The 19,977-nt window shown below is 36.9% G+C and overlaps 1 long non-coding RNA gene across 1 annotated transcript; it reads left to right on the top strand.

The window, feature by feature from the left end:
- Positions 1-6,567: 6,567 nt before the first annotated feature.
- On the top strand, positions 6,568-13,012 carry LOC137857016 (uncharacterized). Its single transcript, XR_011096930.1, has 2 exons — positions 6,568-6,645; positions 12,090-13,012. It is a non-coding gene; the product is annotated as an uncharacterized lncRNA (long non-coding RNA).
- Positions 13,013-19,977: the final 6,965 nt, after the last annotated feature.

Raw genomic sequence — 19,977 nt, 5'->3', positions numbered from 1 at the left:
CATGTACCAGGCCGGTCATTTTACTGTAGAAGTTTATCAAGTTGCTTAATCATGACTTCCCTTCGGTGCATCTTTGCTGGCCATGTCAGTTTCCCCTTGTTCATATGCCTATAAATGGTTTCCAGCATCAGCTGCTCTATCACCTGCCCGTGGATCAAGGTGAGGCTGATGGCCTGTAGTTTCCTGGGTCTTCCCTCTTGCCCTATCTGAAAATACTGCTTTTGTCCTCAGCCACCTTTCAATCACCAGTCTTTCAAAGATCAAGGGCAGCTATGCAATGAAAGCAGCCTTGGCACTTGTGGATGTATTCCCAGTGTTTTTGCTGCAGTAGGCTTACATACCTATAGTTCTATATGTTTTGATGTGAATTCCTCAGTCTTGCTTCAAACAAGAAAATTATTTGGACATATATTTCTTGTTCCATGACTTAAGTAATTTTTAGATTGTGCAATGGGCTTCACTTACACAATCCTGAGCTGTTAAGTTACCATTGCATGACAGGCTATTCTTAGATGTGCTGAGGCCTGAAACCATTCATCTCTCCCAACTTCAGGTAGTTAGCTGAGGTTCTTAAATTGCGATGGTTGCCACAGTTCTCTCTCTAGATGGTGGAAGCAGGGGAAACGAGCAACCATAGTATGGATCATAATTTCCTCTATTTCTGCCTGTGTCATAGAGAATCTGAGATGACCTGGTTGTAGTTATCCCAGGTGAACATTAATAGGATAGTGTGCTAGTGCAGTTCTTGGTTGACTCTTCAGATCAAAAAGCAGGAATATACTGAAAGAACACGTAGGACACTTGTCCATATTACCAAAGGTGGAATTCATATTTATTTTAATGAAAAATTTGTGGCTAATAACTTAGTCAATAGAGACAAAGTATCTTAACAATGAAGTGAGCCATCCCATCTTGATGGTTCACTGCAGTCCTGATGCTCTTCTGTGAAAAGCAATGAATGCAACATCCTTAATTTCAGTAGGAGTAAAGTTAAGCTTTTAACAACGAATATAGGAAGCAAGAAGCAGTATAATGGTACTCTTACAAAAGAACAAAAATGGAAGGCTAAGAGTAATGCGACTTATTAGGGAAACTGATTAGATTCAGTGAGAAGAATATTAGAAATGTCACCCACTTCAGTTTAGGAAGAAAAAACAATGAGCAGATGGAAGATTTTTTTTTTTTTTTTTTTTTTTTTTTACGCGCTATTTTCAAACATCAAGGATATTGCTTTTTTTCTCAATATTTATGGAAAATATATGTAGTCCTGACTGCAAAGGTGTAAGAATCTGAAAATATAATATAAACAATCCTGAGTCTGCTGTATCAGCAAGAATGTACACATGTGAATGCTCATCTTTTTAGAGTGTAATGTCTTTGGCATTACAGATATGACTTGAATGCAAGTACAGGCTTCTGAAGTGTATTCAGAATGGCTATATCAGCATTCAGTGAAGTTCAAGGAAGAGGACTTTGTCAACATGTTTAATGCTGGAGAGCAACACATTTCATTCATGTGATGGGGAGCAAGGCATTGTGCTGTTAATGTGTAAAAGTGAGAAAAGTAATCATTTATGTTAATTAGTTTACACTGATGGGATGTGAACGTAGCTGAAAGAAAAACATGACCATGGCATCAAAGATCTGCTGTAACAATACTCAGCAGATGGATATGAAGCAAATGCATTAGCTGAAATTGGAATTTAGAAACTTGACTGGGGGTTCTGGGACTTCCTCTTTGCCATCCTTAGTTTCTTCTTAAAATTTTTCAGTGGTATGCTGAAAAATAAGAGCTCTACTGGAAATGTAGCCTATCAGTAGTTCATGGCATGTGGTAGAAACTCAATTTAAATTAATACTCTTTGAAAATATTGCAACTGCAGTAAGGGAAGCATGAAATATAGGGAATCTATTAAGGTTGTGTTTATCATACTTACGTTCTTGTAAAAAATATGAAGTATAAATCAAGTAAGGTGTGGTAGGAATCTACTCCAAATTGAAAGGTGTATTTTAAATCTCTAAACTTAGTCTGGTGGTGACACAAGTCCTATCTTAAATCAGAAGACATTTGATTAGGTAGTATCTGCAAAATCCACATCTAATCCAGGTATTCAATGGTCCCATCTGGACCTTATCAAAGCTGATCCCCTTACCTGCTATGTCCACAGCCTTAGCCCAATGACATCCCCTTAATGACGGTGTAAAACCATGTTCTATAACCAGCCAAGCCTGGTCCCATATTCTGACTTATATAATAGCTATCTAATCAGTTTATTCTGAAAAGAACCCTAACACTGGTGAAGTCCTGGTATAATAAGACTCTGGACTATGTTTAAAACTATACTTCCATTTGAAAAGAGACTGAATTTTAGCTAGAATCAGGCTGCATAAACCTCTAGCTTTTGGAATATTAAAAAAAAATAGAGGAAAAAATACATTGTGTTCTAATGCTGTTTTTACTTTTTTTGTTGTTGTTCTTACTATTTACTATATTTTAGTATAATTTTATTTTCCTTCTGAAAAACTATTTAATGTTTTAGGAAGCTCCAGTCTTTAGAGAGAATGACCTAAACTAATTCCTTCTGGTATTTTCATCAGTGGCTTAGTTTTTGGTATATACTTTTCATTTTTATTTCTATATTCAGTCCTCACCTTTATCTTATTCAGGTATCAGGTATATGCTTAGCTAACAGGTACCCTTTGAGAATTTACTTAGTACAAGGCTTCTTTGCATCATATGTCATGTAGAATCCTGAATTAATGCTGTTGGCATACTTCAAAACTAACTAATTTTAACTAATTTTTTAAGTAAGAGAAGCTGACCTTTGTGCTGTTATGCTTTCTTTTCCCTGACACAGTGTCAGAAAGATTCCCCACCCACACAAAAAAAAAACAAAAACACAAAAACAAAACAAAAAAAAACAATCACCAGACAGATAAAAACCTTGCCCCTCCAACCTTCTTGCTTCTTATTTACATGAAGATACTTTCACACCGCATATTGACAATTTTATTTTCCTTCTTTGAGTTGGGCAATAGTCCAGAGGCTCAGACACATCATATGTGAACTTCAATTACTAATGTGGTGAGAAAAGTAAGTAAATGAGTAAAAAATAGTGAGTGGATAGAAGAAATAGTTGTTTGACATTGGCTCATCTGGCAAGTGTTCATATAATTTGGATATCTGGATGTTTTATTTGGAGTGATACATGTGTAATTACTTAAGCAACAGAGAAATTTTACTGAAGCACAGCTTAAACTTTGTTCATTATGTATTTCAACAAATGACAGGAGATAACTCAAAGGCCTGGGTGAATGCTTCAGACTTGGATACTCACAAAAATCTTCTCTTGTCTGAACTTGCGGAGTTGTTTAAGTGTACTGAGTGCTCATCCTCATGTGCCTGCTGCCTGCTAGGCAAAAAACACTAAGTGCAGGAGTACACCATGCAAGACCACGCGGGGCGGGTTTTTTTTTTTTTTTTTCACAGATATTTAGGATGCTTCATTAAACTCAGTGGGGGCCGGAATTTATGAACATTTAATACTACTCCCAGTTGCTGTTTGATTCCCATATGTTCATGGTTTTTTTTTTCTACAAAAGTCGTTTTGCTCATTACAATGTTTGAGGAATACCTTATTATTCTTCCAATAGTCAGCTTTACAAACAAGCAAGGGTATTCATGTAAATGAAAATATTATTCATGGCTTAGATACTAAAGCAATATGATTTATGTGTTCAATAACAATAAGAAAGTAACTTCTAACAGATTACCTAAATCTTTAATACTTACTTTCAAGGCTGAAATCTGTGTAAAAGGTGCATAAATATTTTCTCTAAACAGCTTTGAGTATGAAGTGGATAAGCAGTAAATAGATTTTAAAACAAAAGTTGATTGGCTATGGTATCAATGATATTCTACCCTAACATTTTCCTTTTGCCTCTGAAAATATCTAGAATTCTCACTATAGTCTGTAGGAGATAACACACAATTACTAAGAAGCAGGTTAATGCTTTAAAAAATGATGATGTCCAGTGAGTTTTATGCCTTCCACAGCATGTGCTGTCTTGGTTGCTCTGATGTTTTCAGAAATTTGTTGACCCTTGGTGAGCATCTTGCCCTGATATCCTGGTATTTGTCCAGTACTTAGTGTAGTATAACAGTAATGATCTTTCTGTTCTGTTCAGTGCATTGCCATCTCTTTGAAATTTCCTTTTTTTTTGATAGATAGCTGAACAGTAACTCTCCCTGCCCCTCCTCCCCTCCCCCCCCCCAAAAAAAAAAAAAAAAAAAATCTCACTTGCATTGTACATGTTTGCTGTCCTCCTACTTCGTGATCTTAAACAGTCTACCTAAATCTAGGAAGCAATTTTCTGTATGCCTAAAGTACTTAACTGTCTGCTGAAGTTGCTTTCTGTGCAGTATGTGGTGTTAATAAAGAAAAGGTGTGAATCAGTCTGACACTTTTCTAAAATGGCACTGCAGGATTTTATGCTGAAGGGTAAATTTTTGGATCACAGAGGATCTGTGAAGCATTATGTCCTACTCCTCAGGCAGTTCTCCATTGAGTATGTCCCAAAATTAGGGTCACGGGTGACTCAAACAACTTGCCTGGTGAGCTGACTCTAGGGACAAGGAACATGACTTAGATTCTGAAAAAGGCTGTCAAATCCAAAATGTTTTTAAAGAAAACATTTGGGCTCGAAGAATAGTCCTTTGTTTCACTTGGAAGTTTCCAAGGGGTCCAAACAGATACTGACTTATTATGTAATAACTTTAAAAAATGTTCTGAAGACAAGGAAATAAGAACAGTGTCTTAGATTTGTCTTCTCCACTGTGTAATTAAATGACATAGATAATGACTTCAAATAGTAGTAACGAAGGTCAGTGGAACAGGCTGTCTTTTTATGCATTTTTTTGCGTAATGGACAGATGTGCAGCAGACTCAACACACATACAAAAACAAACAAACAAACAAACAAAAAACACAACACAACAAAAAAAGAAACAAACCTGTTTAAATGAAAACCCGACTGGAGAAGTCACAAGAGAAGACTTCCTTGCTGTATCTTTCTTTTTCAGATACAAACTTAAGCGTATGTATTATGAAATACATAATAGAGAAGAACAGTCTGCAAAAAGTGTTGTTCTTATCCTGATGAAAGAAGATGTATGTTACAGCTGCACCTTGCTGTGGCTAAGTTTGCTTGGCAGTGTGTAAGACATAAACCATTATAGCCTCAGTGTGCAGTGCTGTTACCAATAGTATTAGTAAAACGGTAGAGGTTAGGATGTTTGCTTCTAAATTTTATGCAGGTGACCTATATATTTTCAGTCTATTCTGGTTAAATCTGTGGTAACCTGTAACATCCTTTACAGTTGCTCTAGAAAATAGTGGAAATTGGTTCATGAGTCTGACTTCTTGTCCCTTTCTTCTTTGCAACTAGTTGCTCTCACTTGTGTTCTCTCCCTCCACTTTTACTTAAGGAAGTAGAAGACTCCACTTTTTTTTTAATCTGGATTGTTTATTTCATTGAGAGGTTAGAACATTGCATACAAAATAGTTAGTAATTAATAGTGATTCTGCAGGCCATACATATATTGTTTGTTTTATGAGGTCTCACCATCGGACTAAGTCTAATGATAATAAATAAATACTTTTAATTTTGCATGCATGGCAGCAGTGAGAATACTGTGATAACCAATTGCACTAGCAGAGAACTCTGATTTTGTAAAATCTTTTAATGCTGTGCTAGCTTTGAAGGGTAAATCAAACTGACAGTTATACTCGGCAAAAGTTTATTACCATTTGTAAACCAAATATTTTATTAGAATCTTTTATCTTTTTTCCTTCCTTGTATTTGATTCAATTGGTCATTCATCAGCAGAGGTGAACATTTCTACCCAGAAGTTAATGACACTGAAAATCTCCTGTGGTGGCTCTGGATGTAATAATTTGAAAGATATTTACATTACTGTGAAAACAAGCAGAAAGAAACCAATGTAAAAAGATGGAGAAGACATGTTTTCTCGTCATCTCTACCAGTACCGTGCTGTCTGTCAACTGGAGAAATCTGAAAGCCCTGGGAGTAGTATTAATTTAATCCAGTGGTAATTTATGTGCCATTCAAGGGGTCTTTTTTTTTAACATGAAGAAATTACTCTGATTATATAATTGAATGGCAGAATTCATTACTGGGAAATGCCACCTGTGGAGAAAGATTTGCTCTAAATCCATTTCTACTATGGAGTAGCAGATTAGTGCAGCATAAGTCACTCAAGAAGCCATCATGGAAATTATAGATGGAATAGACCCAATAAGCTATGCAATCCATCCCCATCAGGGCATGATTGTTCCCTATAATGTATTTTGTATTGCCAAGGCAAGTTGAAGTGGCTCAGATGATGGGTATTTAGCCACTTTCAAAGGAAATAAATGAAATGACACTATACTGATCACAGGTGCTGACTGTGGCTGCTAGAAAAGTTTTATTAACATTAGCTGGTATTTCTGCGGTGTATGGAAGTGCAAGGTATGTTTCAAGTATTCTGTATAATGTTTTCTTAGCCAAAAGGACAAAAGTATTCACTTCTGGATCTTTTCAGGCCAAGTCCACAATTTGAAATGTGAGATCTAGAGACAGGTAAGCATCTGTTTCTACTTGAACTGACAATGCAATTGGACTAGATACCTGTATTCTGCCTGTCCCTTCTCTTATTTATCCTAGACTCCACCCAAAATTGTAAGTAATAGTCATCCGTAGGTGAAATTAGTTACTGTACACAACAATCTAGTGTTGAAAGTACTTGCTTAAAAAGTGTTGGGCGATAAGCTTTGCTTGGTTTAAAAATTATTCTCTGTATCCCCAGTGAAAAAAAACAAACAGTGAATTACCAAAACCTGTATTATAGGTAAGGGCATTTTCGATACTATTTTTTTTGAATAGACTCTATCCCATTAGAAATGTGGGCATCATGGGACAATGACAAGTTGCAAATATGAATTTGTTTGCCAAGCTGGCTTGTATACTCACAGGAGGAGATAGGGTGTGTGAGTTTGGGGGTGGTGATGGGGGGAATGATGACAAGAACCAATTATCTAGATTCTTCTTTCTAAGATGTTTGCGTCTTTAACACTGTTATGGTTTCATTGATGAAAATAGCAGTGATGTAACACACGGTTTTAGCTGTTGCAGAGCAGTGCTTGTTGCAGAGCCAAGGACATTTCTGCTTCTCCTGCTACCCTGCCAGTGAGGGGGCTGGGGATGCACCAGGAGCTAGGAGGGGACACAGCCAGGATAGCTGGCTCAGACTGACCAGAGGGATATCCCAAACCATGTGTGTCATGCTCAGCAATAGAAGCTGGGGTAAAGGAAGAGAAAGGGATGGGGATGTTAGGGGTGATGGTGTTTGTCTTCCCAAGAAACCACTGCTTGTGATGAGCCCTGCTTTCCTGGAAGTGACTGAATGTCTTCTTGCTGATGGGAAGTAGTGAACCAATTCTTTGCTTTGCTTTGCTTGTGTGTGTGGCATTTGCTTTACCCAGCAAACTGTCTTTATCTTAGCCCATGAGTTCTTGTATTTTTACCTTTCTGATTCTCCCCATTTCAAACAGAGACAGTGAGTGAGTGGCTGCGTGGTACTGAGCTGTCTGCTGGGGTTAAACCACAACACACACCAGTCCATTAAATGACAGGAGATGAAGAGAAGTCTTACAAGCAAAGAATTTCCAGGTTTCACTATACCTTTTAGCACAAGAGGGCAGATAGGGTTAAAAGCCCCCAAAATGTCATGATAAATAAACATTCCTTGTTTTTTTGGTGCCTCTGCAGTTAGAAATATGGTCAAGTAGGTAGGTTGGATGGTTATCTGTCACGAAGATGTGTTGCAGATGTCTAAACCAAAAATTTGGTCTGATTTGGTTGAGTGGGATTATACCTAAAATGTGCAGAGAACATGTCTACTTAAAAACAAAATAAGCAATTTTTTCCTTTGTTGCCTGTTCTGCTCATCTGATTAAAAACATTCTTCCTGTAAAATTCAATGTATTGATATTTTCATCCAGTTCAGATATCCTGAAAAATGTTAAAAATATTTCTGTATGTATAGTCCAAATACAAAGTAGTACTGCTGCTGTGGGGCTGAGCCAACAAAGTGGAGAAGAGGAGAAAAGAATATCAGTTTTGTGTACCAAACAGTGCAGACATGGATTTGGCTTAAGGAAAACAAACAAACAAACAAAACAAAACAAAACCATAAAGTGGGAAGACAATGGGAGTATTATGGTATTAATTTTGGACAATAAATTACCTTTACCAAGAGTAGAAGGTAGCAAGAAACAGAAGTAGTTGTGGTTGCAAATTTAAAAAAAATTAAAAAAAAAAAATTCCTCTGTCACTAGGCTTGTTTGTGTGTGGGGATTAACAACTGTTCTATTGTCAGTGCTTTATTTTTCCAACATAACATTAACATTCTAAGGGTATACAAATGTGGGTATTGGTGCAATTTATGAGCATTTATCAGTAGCTGGTAGCTTGCTTGGGAATATTCAGGCAAGTTTTTTCACTACCATATTTGAAAGAAAAACAAACCCCAAGTAACAAAATACTCTATAGTTGTACCATTGAACAAATACTTCTCCAACTAGGAATATTATATCTATTAATTTCATTTAAATCTAAAAACTGAAATATCATCTTGAGGTAGTGTGAGCTAACATCTTTCATTTAAAAAAAATAAATGTAAATCTCACTGTAAATCAAAAGTTTGTTCTAAAAATGAAATGTAAGAAACAACAGGAGCTATTTTTGCCAGGCATTAACTTGACTTACTTGACCAAACTGGTTGACAGTTGTTGCCGACGGAAGGAAGACCCAGACGCTCAATATGAGTGAACAGTGAACTTCAACTTTAATGGATAGCTCAGTCGCCTTTTATCTAGTTCGAACATAATCAACTCATACATATTGCAGAAACTAAGCTCAGGATTGGCTAACATTTCCCGGGCTTTTCAGTCTGGTCCTCCTTCTTTTAGCTACCTGTCCGCCTTAGGGACTTGCCCGATCGCCCAAGGGCATCGTGTCCTTGAGCCTGATTGGCTCTCAGCCAGCTGCGTACCTGCCCAGGCTCATGTGAGTTGAGTACGGTACTTCACTAGCCCGTTGTCTCCCAACTGCTCAACATCCACATGTCCTACTTCACTTAACCATTCCTCCACAGACAGTCTAGCATAATATCCTGTAAGACAGATCATGTCCACGTTAAAATTTTAATTCTGATCAGGAGTGTGTTTTTAAATCTATTTACTGACTATACTTTAGTTCACATCATGACGTGATCAAAGAACTTCCACAGCATTCCTATAAATGAAGCCAAGCTGGAAGATGAAGAGGGTACTTCATGCATGCCAACCGCTGACAGTCATTTTGGGACCAGACTAAGGCTAGCACACAGTATGATCTTGAGAATACGTATCATGTAGACACTGGGTCCTCATCACTAGCTGTTTTCAGCCTGAGTCATACTACACTCTGGGGTAAAATGTTAGCTGTAGTCAGTGATCAATATTTTGGTTAAAAAAAAAAAAAAAAGAAACAAGGCATCTATAGAAGAGCGCTTTCCTATGTACTTTGAATCCATAGGCCTCTCCCAGCAAATTATTGAGCACATACCCATAAACATCCTCAGTCACAATGTTTGTGATATTCTTGAAGTCTATGATGAGATGAGGATTAGTGTGATCCTTTCTCTTAAGAAGGAAAACAGGTACCTTCACTGATTTTTCCCTTCCAGACTATTAAAATACATTTGGGGGAGATAAACCTTTTTCTTAGTGTAATTGCTGTATTCCTAAACCAGTATAAACTGTTAGTGTATCAAGGAGGAGAGTCTGAACCAATATTTCCCTTGTTTAACTTTATACTTTTATTTATCCTGTTGGACTGAGCCAAAAAAAAAAAGTGTGTAGTACCTATGTATAAAAAAAAATAAAAAGCTTGATGGGAAAAAGTGGCATCTTGTGAATAATTTCAGTTAGAAAAACAAAGGAAATGTAGAAATATTGTAGAAATATTGTTTTAACATATGTTGGAATGCTTCATTTAAAAATCATGTTACATAGTTGTACTCTTCAGTTTAAGTGTGACCTGAATTAAAAAGGAGGCTAAAAAATATTTTGTTCCACATGAAACAAAATTTTTCTGTTTGGAATACTATAAAGCTTCTGTGATACATCTAAAATACTTGTCTGATAGTGTTGTTGTTTGCCCACCTTTGCATAAGCCCTGGTAATTTCAGTTCAGTCCAAAACAAGTTGATTGTTTGGTCCCTAGTGCTCTTTAACCAGACTGTATAACCCATTAAGAAGCCAACTGTGTAAGTAATTATTTGTTAAACCTTGGCATGTTTTATAAAGATAGTTATCTTGAGTCATGCTGCTTACTCAGAATGGAGGAAAAACGTGATGCATTTTATTGCTTTTCCCTAAATCCCATAACTCTAAGGTACTAATCATTCAAACCCTGCTGTTAAATGCTATTTGTACATTTTACAGATGGGAAAACTGAGGCAGAAGGAAGCAGAGGTTATAGCCTTGTACAGATCAGTGTATATCTTATATTTGTATAGTGTGAATATACTCCTTAATTTCTTCAGTTTTCCACTGCACATGGGGTGAAAAAAAGTATCAGTCTAAAGCTGCAAACTGTGGCATGAAGCAAAGACAGTAATAGAGGTCAGGTCTCATAAGTCTTGTTACTTTTAAATACTAGATTAAACTACAAAATAAACATTCTTATTTTAAACTGTGTTGCAATGGACAGCTTGAGTCATGAATAAAAAGTTAGGTTTGCTCTTGAGGGTTATATATTGAAAGACTTAAGAAAAGCATCTTGGCAAACAGTTGTATTTTGAATACATTTGCTTATATTATGAGGTGTACAGCCTCAAAACTTGAGATAAATTCAGTAAGGGAAGCAAGTAGTAATGAAAGCCAGTACAGAAAAGTCTGCAAGTTAAAAGCCTTGTTGATTTAAAAATAAATAAATAAATAAAAATTATTCTCATCTAGAAATGCAAGAACAATACCATTCTCTTAGTTTGGCTTATGGTAATACCGAGTTTTGGAAACTCACCTGACTTCCCCTCTTTCCTACAAATAGTCATAAAATTTTAGGAATGAAGGAAAGGGAAAGAAGATATTTCTGCTAAAAAATATGCATTTTTTTTTTTCTAAAATGGAAGATTTTATAGTGGAAAATAGTTTTATTTTATTCATGAACTTATTTATTTTTAGAAGCCTGATGGAAACTACGAGACCCAAATAAAAGTTTTCAACCTTCTGAAGTTTTGCCTATTACTAGTAAAATGTTGTTCTTTACTTTTGTTGTTGTCACCATGGTAAAAGTTCATATTGCTGACTGTTATGATCATTCAGATCACTTCAGCAATCAAGAAACATTGCTGTAATCTATACCATCAGCTAGTGGAAAAGTCTATGTATTTAATTAGGACCAGGCACTTCAAGTCTTTTTAAAAATAGATTTTTGGCTCATTATCTTCTGCTATGTTTTTGGCAAATGAAACAAACCCACACAAACATTACCTGAAAATCTCTTCATCTGAGAAGAAAGCCACTAAGCTTTCTTAGTTGTTAATTAGTCCAGAAAAGTTTTTTAAAATTTGAGAAGTGCTGAACCCCCACCCAACTCAGATGGTTTGCTAGAATTAAAGGCACTTCCCCAAAGAACCAGATGCTAGGGCTGTCCCTACTCCCAGAATGTGTTACTTGACATAGCAGCAGGGGCACCTGAATTAGGCACTCTCACAGTGTTCCTATGAAGGAGATGCTGGACAATATGCACTCAAAAGGGATGCTTGCAACATTAGGTGGCTTTATAGTCTAAGAATGGTGCCTTTAACAGTAAGGCATACGCACACTCTAATATGCCTACATATATGTGTATGCATATATAAAATTACTGGTACAAAGTAGGCTTCTTCACTTTTTCTAGTGTTACATTAGTCTGATAGTTTATCTTCCTATAGTAAATAGCACTATATAAAACTATTTTTTTTTTTCCTGGCGTAGGTCCATTTTACTGCTTCAAATACTTCCTAGACTTGAAAAACCTTGGTTATGGTGTTGAACAGAGGTGACACCAGCTCCTGATGCAGAAATCTAGCCATAGCTCACTGTTCTTTACAAACCTGAAAGGGGTGGAAGAAAATGGGAATGAAAGGCTGAGACAGACAGAAAATGCAAGGAAACATCAGAAATTGAAAAGACTGGCAAACTTCTGAGGGAATTTGTTGCCTTGTAGTTCTGAATTTAAACAAGTGGAACGAGTGGTTTTAAGGACACTTCAGTGGCTTTCATTGGATGTTTATAGTTTTGTGTCGGGGGGGAGGAAGCATCAGGATTCCCTGTAGAATATTGGCTTCTAGTTGCTTAAAAACGTGTCGTTAAAATAATGCCCAGATTCTGAAGCTTAAACTGTAGAAGTTACATATGAAAATTGGCTTTATTTCGCCTTTATTTCACCTTTGAACGTAATGAGGGAGTAGTTAGTGTTATGTTGAGGGCAATGAAACCGATTGGGGACCTGAAAGAGGCCCAATCTATATATACATGTATTTATAGATATAATATGCATACATACAGACCTTGTAGAGATGATCTGAACACAGGGTGGCCCTTTAGTGGTTTTGAAGGAACTACTTGCATGTTGGGATTAGAGTAAAAGATAAAGAAAAACAAGAGTGTTTACAGGCTCTAATGGAAAGCTTTCCCACTTGATCAATTTCCAAACCACTATCTACCACTCACTCTGAAGGCTGTGTCTCCCGGAAAATCTGTCAACAAAAGCCAAACATGACGCTACTTTCTTAATTCAGAAGTCCTATTTTTAGTTACTTAAATTTGATATCAATGGAGATAATGGACTGTCTCTGCCTAGCAGATGTCATTAGAGGGGAAAAAGCAAAACAAAACAAAAAAGAACAAGGGAAAGATCTGTAAAACATATAAAAGTTTCCTCCACCCTATCCAGCATGTGTTTATTCTTTCCCCATTGTTTCTTAAGATACCAGTTTTCTAGCTTCTTAGAAGAGGTTTCCTCTTGAGATGTAGATAAAAAATACCCTTTATGGAGAACATAACATGTTTTGTTTATATTTTAAGTTTATAAGTATCTATGTACAAAAATGTCTGTTGAAATGAAAGTAATTAAAGGTGACTCATGGCTATTCCTGTACTTGACTTGTACTATTGTCCATCAGGATAATTTATATAACTGGAACAGTCTTCTATTTACTTTGATTCTGGATCAGGATTTTGTTTCAGTATTGCCTTCTGTACAAGCTTCCACATTTCTAATATGATCAATTGTTTACTCTCATATTTGTTGATGTCTGTTTGGAGACCAAATTCATTTGTAAATGGTATTAATAAGTTATGGGGTTATTTTTGGACTGTCTGGGAGTGTTCCCCAGATCAAAATGAAAAGCTTCCTGACTGTGACTTCTCTAGGTCAGCTAGGGGCTGAATGGTTTATCCAGCAGCAGAAGCCAGGTGTGGGTTGGTGTTGGAAAGAGACCAATGCTAAGTGGTATTTCAAGTGTGCTCTTAGTCCAAGATCGTACTGACTTGGGATCAGGTTTGGGATCATCCAGCAATGACTCCCTTTCTTTTCTCTCAGTATCCACTTTTTCTTCTTCCAGTCATATTGACAAGTGCTTTTTTTTTTTTTTTTTTTTTTTTTTTAATCCACTGCTTCAAACTGACTCAGTTCTCTTGCTTATTATTGCTTTCTCAGTTTTGTAAGGTCCCTGGCTACCCAGTTCTGTTGTCTGATTTTTGGCTTGAAAATATTTCAAATTCTGAGGACAAAGTTAATTTAGTCTAAGTCTGGCCTAAATATATTGCAAAATTTTCCTCACATGTATAGTTTGTCAGACTTGGGTGATCTCATGCCTCTCAGCTATGAACTGCATGAAACTTCAGTCTGTTGCTTCAATGCACAGGGAAAAACAGAATCCATCCTGGAAAAAACAGGCATTTCCTTAATTCTATTGTAAGAATTAAGACTATACATTTTTAATTGTAGTTTTTCAACAGAGTATTTTTCCTTGATCAGTGAGGGAAGGCTAGGCATGTTTTTCATCAGAGCAACTGATGAAATTACAGATTGTGCTGTTCCGTAGATCTTGCTTTCCTGTTACACAGTTTTATTCTTTCAAAGTCTTATCTCAGAACACATTCAAGACATAATAAGAGGCCAAGAGAGTGAGAGCCTTCAATCGATGGAGATGTACAGCAGCAACAAGATAAAGTAACACCTTCCTAGCTACTTTAAAAAAATATACAGGAAGTGGTCTCTGAGACCTTTGTTCCTCTGATTGATATGATGCAGTAAGACAGGAGCAGCAGGTCCTGTGAAGTATATATTTTCAAATACTTCTAATGGAAACATTTCATTCAATCTACATAATATTAAGGATGAACTTCCATGAAAGAGTGATGGGAACTCAAACTGTAGTCAGCTTTAGGTCAGGGAGCAAGACTCTGAACAAGTCTCTGTAGGTTTTCATAAACAATACAAGCCTAAGGTTTCAAGTCTGTTTTAGGCTAAGGTGAGGACAGATAACTTCTCAAAGATGCAGAAGCACATTGTATTGTAGCATGGTTTTAACCACTTAGGATGAGTTAACTTTGGTTTTGGACTAAAAATCCTTCACTTTCCAGTTACAAAATGTTAACGAGTATTTTCAGATCTCAGTCACAATTTACATATATCCACAAACTTAAGTATTTATGGAGTGATCTGTCATTTGCACATGAGGGAGAAAGGAAATTAATTCTGTAAATTGGTCTTTTATTTTCTTGTCTTAAGTGTGATTCTGACACCACAATGCTGACCACAGACTCCAGAGAAATGGGTTCTGTGAAGTTATCCATGCAAAAAAGACAGTGCACCAAAGAAAGTGATTGGAAGCAATGATTTTGTGCATGGAGGTAAGACTCTGAAATGAAAATGGGCTGTGGAGGTTGAATCCACCATCTTCCCCTGACCTTGCAGAGGTGTATGGGAGCTACAAATAGACAAGTTATTACTGCAGCCAGTTCAGGAAGAACACTGGTTTCCTGTGATCTGAGGGCAGATGTTAACTGTAGCCTACCAGAGCTCTGTCACGGTTCTGAAGTGTGTGGCTTCACAGCACCGTATTGGAAGCAGTTCACAACCTGGCATGTGTGGAGTGTAAGAAGAAATGCACTGTTTACCTTGCAGATTAGTTTACATACCTCAGGCAGACTAAATGTAGGGGTACTGTAGCTTGTACAGCTTTTGAGGGGCAGAAAATAAGTCCAGTCCATGCTACTATTCTTTCTTCCACACCTAAACGATTAATATTTAATCCTTTGTCAGTCCTTTAGGTCAAGTATCAGACTTGACTTCTTAGCTGCTGCTGGTCCTGCCAGTCCCACAAGGTAGTAGGGTGTTTGGTCTTCCCTTACATGGGAAAGGATGTGTATGCACACATGAAGAACTAACTTGCTGATAGTTTGTTTCATGTTGACCGCAAGGAGATGGTATCAGATTCATAAGAGCTTATACCGGCTTCCTATTTCCTATAGGAGAGGAGAGTTCATGGCAATTTGAAGGATGAGGAAATCATAGGAAAGGACAGGGAGCAAATAATAGCGATTTGATCAGGGTTTGTGTTTAAAAGCACAAAATCAGAATTTTAGTGTCAAATGCACTCTTTGCCATCTATGCTACCTCATATTGTTTGTGTCAGTGAATACTGAAGTACTCTATGTTTTGGGATTTTCAGCTTAGATGTTTAAGCAAGATAGTCTGAAAGTTATTTCTTGTTTACCTTTTGATAATTCACAAGAGAACTTGGTGGCATAAATACCTGTAGAAAATGGAGACCAAAAAAAGTGCAAATCCTTAAGTGAATTATTTGTACATTCAAATATGTGTAGAAAGATCTTTGCACTGTCGCCTACTTCATCTGATTTTCTGGTGCTTATCCAAAGCATGTATAAGGTCATGGAAAGAATTTGGTTGAATTCAGCTGGCATGGCATCAGGGTTTTTAGTTCTTATCCTGTGAAGCTCGTAAGAAATTCTTCTCTGTGTGGAACTTTGAAGTCTTTTTTAATTGAACAAGGACCTCTATGCATTCCTAACAAAGCCTACAAGTCTGCATGTAGCAGGATGTGAACTGATTTCCTGTCTCTCAGGTTCAGGCCCTCAGACTGTCAGTGTCACAAGAGAAACCACTACTCAACAGCTGCCAACAGGAAGCTCTGAATACCAGCTTTAATTAACTTCATTTTTAAGCCCAGTGTAAAGATTATGTACATAGTAAATAATTCTTTTCGCTGACTTCTGTATCAGAAGATGTATATTTGTTTTCTATACGGAAGTCTTAAGAGAATGTAAGTTTTTGATGCAGGTACAGTGTTAGAACTCTCCAAAATAGTAAATTCAGCCAAGACCCCTTCATTAAGACAACGAACAATGCTGTAAGTAATTTCTTAGAAAAGTTATGTCTAAGAGCACTAAAAAATGCATTGCTTTCTAGTAGTGATAATCTAAGCTGAAAATGCCTAAAGCACAGGATCTCATCAGAAAGAAGCTACAGAAAGCACTAATGAGTTTTGGGACTTGTACCACGGCAAGCAGCTTAATGAATCATGTGGACAAAGATGTAGTTAAGTACATTGCAAGTCAACTGCTGTGCGAACAACATGAGGATCTGTCAGACACAGTGCAAAGCTACCTGAAATTGAGAACACTTCCCGGGGAACCAGGAACAATGGTAGCTTTTGAGACAGCTTATGACATTCATATGACATAATACCTTCTTATGGAGTTCTGGCTTGCAGTAAGATGATTCTCATATTTCCCCTACTCCTTTTTTCTGCTATTGAGTGAGAATTGTTATGACTGCAACTACTTTCTCAGGTTTCATCTCTGTTTGAATATAAAACATCAGATAATAACCATAAGATGAAAAAAACAATTATTTTTCTAATTGGCATTTTTGACAGTGTATACCTGATTCACTTACAGGAAACCTTACAGATGTTTCATTGATTCCATCACTGATTGGTGCTAGTCTGTAGGAAATTGGATGTCTCATAGTCCATGCTTTTCTTTTTATGTCTTAATTTATTTAAAATATTTCAGGGAATAGAAAAACAATCTTAAAGTATTTGCTAACTGTGTTTATTAACCATGTAATATGTGTAAATGTTGGGGCATGCTATGACAGCCAAATTTTAAAGGTAGATTTTTCAGTATAACTGCAGTGGAGTGAAAAGCTGGAACATATGAATACTGTAATAGAGTTTAAAATGTTAGGTAACCACTAATTTTGTTCATGCATCCAATATTTCTGCATGAAGTGATTGGAACCTCTTAGGCAAAAAAACTTAAATCCACTGATAATTAGCTCTTTGCTTTCAAAACATGAGTGCTTTGATGTAGTCATATCTTCCTGGAACTTCAGTAAAGAACTGTATGACTATAAAGTCATATCAGGCTGATTGGGCTAAGCTGATATAATTGTTTGATCATACTGAGAAGCAGCAATATGGTTTATTGATATAAAGCAGTGATTTAACAAGGCTTAATGTACATTGCCATCATCAAATCTTTTAAGTCACACTTGGTTATTTACTGCATAGAGGATAGGGTAAGTCTGGTGCATCAGGGAGACCTTCCTGTGGAGTCACGAGGTTCAGAGAGGACTCCCTTGCTTTCTAAACTCCTCCTTAGAGGAGTCACAAAGAATTATATCGTATGAATTTTGGCGAATATCAAGGGTTATGCGTTCTAACAGTTTTAAAAGCTGCAGTCTATCTTTGTTCTGCAGTAACTGCATTAATGGAGTACCAGAAATGAGTGCTGCATCAGGACTGGGGCCTCATTACAACATCAATGAGAAATACATTGTTCCACTGACTTCAGGGCTGGGGCTGAGAGAGGAGTAAATCAGCAATGTCAGAGCAGTAACAGCTGTAGGAGGTTGGGAGTCAAGAGTTATGGTCTTCTTACTCCTTCCTGGCCTATCAAAAAAAAAGCATTTGGTGCTGTCTTATGCTAGCAAATTAGTTCGTCACTAGGTTGCTTTTGCTCTCTAAGGAATGAATCTGGGGACCAGAGCACACACCAGTATGCTATTTGCTCTTGTTTCTACTGTGTGCTCCAAGCTCTGTGCATTTAAGGCGGGTGATTTGTGGCAGCTTTCCCTTGTCACAGAATCTAGCACAAGTGACTGTTCAGTATAGCAGCAAACGTGATCCTACGGTACCTCATATGTCTGCTGCAGACTTGCGCATTCTCACATCCCAGCATCCCGCTTAAGTTAATGCCTAATAAATCTTAGAGAAATATCCCCGCACATTCTGTTTATAGTTTAATGCCCACATCTTTGGTAGTAATCTCCAGGCAAACATCTGTATTCTAAGTGGCAGACAATGAATAGTTTTTTAGGAACAGATTGCTCTCTTTTCACACATTTGTGAATACTTTTCCCTTAGGTTAATATCTTGTCAACACTTCTTTAGATACCTGCCAAGACTCTTTACCCAACAGTGATCTTCATATTTATTTTTAATTTCCTTTAAAACTAAATTCCCTTCACCTGTCAACAGATTCACATATTGTTCTTTTAATTGAGTTTCACTTGTGTTATGAGATTATTAATAGTTTTCTTAGACACTAGCTGTTGAATACTTTCTCTTTTCCTTTTCTCTTTTTTTTGTCAAAACAAGAAAAAATATTCAGAATCTCCTGCTGCCACTGTATTACTTCCCATACACTACTCAGTCTGCTGAAAATGTTATTTTCTTTTGGTATTTATCACTCCAGGAGTAGTGTTCTGTCCCTAAGCCACCAAAAAAAAAATTATGAGAAGGAAACTGGGATATGTCTTAAACACTAAAGAAGTGTAAACACATCTCATACAATTAGTTTGGATCAGCAAGATGGAATTCTGGAACTTCATGATAAACATCTAGAAAACTCAATCCATTTTTGGTGCGTAAACTGACTTTTTCAATCTTCTCAAAGACCTTGCTATACAAAGCCAGATAAAACATAAATCTGTTCTCATCTTTCCTGCAAAAAATACCATTTTTCTATGTCCAAAATTCCTTTGCCTTAACTGAAATGTATAACAGAAGTTCAGATAAAGAGCTTGTGGACCAAGGCTTTTGGTAGCAGATCTTGCTACTTTCATTCATCAGGCACTTTGTAGTCAGTAGAGACTGAGATTAGATACTGGGCTGGCTGAGTCTAGATATGCCTCCTGCTAATACCCAGATAAATGCTTTTTGGACAAGCAACTTTTATAAAACTGTACCAGACTCTTCAAGGCACTGGCTATTTCTATTGAAAGAGCTCTTGAAGCTCTCTGCTATTAAAGTGCATGACTGTGAATGCAGGGGAGGGGGGGGGAGGAGGAATGAGTGTTATCAAAATAAATGCATACACTAAATCAGAAGTATTAAAGTTCACATTTTTAAATTTTGGCATGTGCTTAAGGAGTCTACTGCTTTGTGACTATTACAGTTGTCATCCTTTCTCCTGTCTTATTCTCCTACAGATTCTGAAATGTCAGCGTACTCTTATCTGTAAGAGGAAACATAAGGATGCAAACCTGTAAGCGTGGGCTGGACGTTCTCAGCTCTAGCTTCATCTTTACACTTCACACACGTGTGCACAAAGAAACAACGCAATTATATATTACCAGTCCTCAGAGAGATGGGAAATGAGAAATCTTGTCTTTTCACAGAAGCCTTTATCATATTTTAATTATTTTTTTTACTTTAGACCAAAGTTAAGATGCATTTACAGTGCTCTCAGAAGGAAGCTGCTGTGCAGCCTCCGCTCTGTCATATGTCACGGAGTGCATGTCTCATGTGCTGCATGGTTGATGGAAGGGCTGCATCTCTCAACC

This window comes from Anas acuta, chromosome 5, assembly GCF_963932015.1.
Source record: "Anas acuta chromosome 5, bAnaAcu1.1, whole genome shotgun sequence".
Lineage (NCBI taxonomy): Eukaryota > Metazoa > Chordata > Aves > Anseriformes > Anatidae > Anas > Anas acuta.
This window is presented reverse-complemented; position numbering and strand designations above follow the sequence as displayed.